Source organism: Hibiscus syriacus, unplaced genomic scaffold (assembly GCF_006381635.1).
Source record: "Hibiscus syriacus cultivar Baekdansim isolate YM2019G1 unplaced genomic scaffold, ASM638163v2 tig00003041_pilon, whole genome shotgun sequence".
Taxonomy (NCBI): domain Eukaryota; kingdom Viridiplantae; phylum Streptophyta; class Magnoliopsida; order Malvales; family Malvaceae; genus Hibiscus; species Hibiscus syriacus.
In genome coordinates, this window is record NW_024061960.1 from 4,051,482 (window position 1) to 4,055,090 (window position 3,609).

Genomic DNA, 3,609 nt, shown 5'->3' on the forward strand with positions numbered 1-3,609 from the left:
CGTCTTGTGCAACCGCCAATAACAATATTTGCGTGTATCGACCGTACAACAAAGTACTGTCGATTTGAACCATCGACTTGCAGTTTCAAAATGCATGAACGCATTGTGGAAATGTCAAAAAGAGCCGGTAGAATTGGCATACACCTTGTACGACACGATCATTTTCATACACCGATACTATTTCCAATTTCACAATCGTTCCCAGTATGTGTTTCTTCATTAGTTTAAGCCATGTTTGTAGGTCATTGTATGATTCCTCCCATTAGCAAAACAATTTTTGTTGGGCCCGATAACTTGAAAAATATGCTTTGTGATAGTTAACAGTGTACCTGTATAGCGATGTAATTGGAGCAATACAAGTTGCAACTTTTACATGTGGATATGCTATGAGCAGAGGAATGAAGGTTTCAGAAAGAACGTGCACATCCAAGTTATGATGATATTGATTGAGGATGTTGAAGGTGCATATATGTGGTTGGACGTATTTTGTGAGTTCCAAAGTTGTTCATCGTCTTTAACCGTGATACACTAACCCTCCAATTATATCCATGCTTCTTGTGGAGACATTCAACAATGTACTTGTCTACATATGTTTTTTTCACAGTTCACGTCACGGAGCGAAGTATGTTGTAGTTCTTAATCGCAGTCATGGCTTATTCTTTCTTCTTAAAAATCATTCAAATATAAAGTTGACCATCACTACGTTGTTTGTATTGCTCAATCTGTGGGAATTACGTGGAAATTGCGAAAATTCCAGAGTAGTGAATACTTCAATAGCAATTATTGTAAAGGGGGATGGTGATTGGTAATAAGAAATAGGTGTGGCATCATGTGGAAGGTTAGTAGCCGTGGCGTGTTCTTTGTTGTCTTCTGGTTCGTCAAGGTCTTCTGGTTCTTCATAGAAGGGGTCTAACTCATCACCATCAGGGTCGAATTCCCTTATTATTTCTTCGTTAGAATGATCCCCCTCCAATCGGAATAGTTCAGACTCATTAACTTCAAAGTTAACGGGTGTAGCAAGTGTGTGTCGATCAGGAAACCGTTCACGAGATTGTTCAATAACTTTATAATCAACATCAAAGTAGCAAACACCAGTAAATGAATGTCGCCCCATATATGTTGACACGTTATCCGTAGTAGGAAAATTCGTCCACATGATATATCATCGAACATGTTAAACGATTCATTATCCGGTGACCTCATTGTATTATGAGAAAATTATGCAGGTTCACCCATACTGTGTGGATTGTACGTTGAATGTTGTTGGTGGCATGTTCAAGTCAAACACAAGTCTAGTAATGTAAGAATTCCTTGGCATAGAAGACGATGATGCACCGAAGTTGTTGCATGTACTGTGTGTGCTTAATAAGTTATTTTTTGTTGGACTTTGAACCTTAGGATCAAAGTCAAATTCTTCCCGTCTCCAACTTGGGACACTAGTACCATCATCAACAATAGAAGAAAATGCATACAACTCTATGAGCCCTCTAAATGAATACTCCAAGTGATCTTGAAGCGTCAAGTCGAAATCATCGTTGTCCTCAATGGTTTACATCGTGCAGGTTAGTGGTTCTAACGACATCAATAATCGATACTTCAACGGTAACAGTTTTTTACCACGAGTGTGCGTGATATTTTTATTTACTTCCTTCATCAACTTCTTATATGTTAATTTCATTGGTAATGTTATTGTCACAGTATGTGAGAACTGAAAGATGATGCCGACAGATGCATCACAGATCATCTTGTCATCATAGTGTACCAAAGTAGTAATAGTTTGTATTGTCGACATATTTTGAGTTGGTTATTGATCACTTCCATTTTTCCTTACCTTCTATTAGTTTTTTTCCGAGACTTCTTTCTGGTTCGTTTTCCTGTAAAGCTTCTCCTTCTCTCCCACGTTTGAATTTTTTTTCTTGTTTGTGTGCCTTCACTTTGGTGGATGGGTTAGGGGTCAGTTGGAAGAGAACTCGCGTCTTGGAGCACTCAGAGTTTTGCTGACGTGAGTAATCTAATGGACCTCACATTTTAGAGAACGTGAGATCCTACTAACATGACAACTCTCATAAACCTCGCATTTTGGATAAGTGAGGTCTTGCTGACTGTAAAATCATATTTATAAATATATTAAATTAAATTAAATATAAATATTATCGGTTCAACACATTTATTCTTCTTTTAGGATAAATCTAAAGTATTTTTATGTAACACGTCTTCAATTTACGTGACATTTAAATAAAAAAGTGTATACCTTTGACCGTACATATATAAATTCAATTATCAGTAGGTTACAATGTCTATGTTAGTGGAAGAATCAATTATTTTATTATATACATATATATATATATATATGTATATATATAACATTACGCATAAAATACAATAACTTTAATACATAAAATAGAAGAAGAAATTATTCAGGTTGAAAATGGAGAAAATACAATAACATAACACACGTACTACAACGAATTACAATAACATAAATTTCAGTATCAGAAAATATTATTATAAGTATTTTCGACAAATTGACAATTAAGTTTAATTGTTTTCTTTGTGTATTAGAATATATGGAGCTCAACCTATGCTTGTTCGTAGTTGTGTTCTTCATTGCCTCAGTACATTATGCAAGACAAAGCTAGAAAGATCGGTTCCCCAACTATTTTGCACGGTAGAGAAACTTAAAACTGAACCGTACAAAGTGACGCGTGGAGGTGTGCCATTTGTTGTATCAACGTCAGAAGTCAGAAAATGGGGTTTCGATGACACAAAAAGGTTCTCAAAACCCCCTAAAGAACAATAGAATGCCACCAGAAGACGATGCCATGTATGAATGGAAGGTGGTTTCGATAGAACGAGAAGTTTCCCAAGAAAGTCAGGCTTGCCTTTTATAGGGAACGTCAAGTTCCTCCGAAAACCATATTTTTTCAAAGTGTTCATCATAAAATGCATCCTCTTATGGTGGCATGACTTGACTTGTAGCTCTCATAAGTCTAACTAAGTTTTGCCACCGTAAGAGGAGTTCTTTATAAAGCACGACTTCCCAACAAACAAAGGGATGCCACCATAAGATGGTGCCAATAGATAAACGAGGTTAATCTCATTTTCACAATGAAATTATTTATTTACATGAAATTATGGTGTCAGGACACGAGTTTGGGTAGATTACTGACATGGAAAAGGGACTCGTGTAACACAGGGTGTGAGGTTTCTAAAGATTCCTGACGTGTCATTAGGACTCGCACTTCTCCCTGCACAGGAAACAGTGAGTCACTTTTTGATACTGGCTATAAAATCAATGGTGTTATACGAATTGATTTTAACAGATCTAGAAAGAATAAAAACTTTACGACATTTACAAAAGTATAAAATAGCAAGATTTTCAGTAATGGTGTTCCATTCCAGAACTTATTTCTACACTTCATGCAACAACAAGATCAAGAAAGATGAATTTTATGATTTGATTTCAAGGGAGAATAAAAAATATACAACAAGACAAATATCTTTATTAGAAACGAAAATACCCATTGATGGGCCCGACCCTAAGCCCGTTACATACTGACCTTATCAAATGCAAGCGATATTTGAAAGATATTTAGGGGTTACACATGT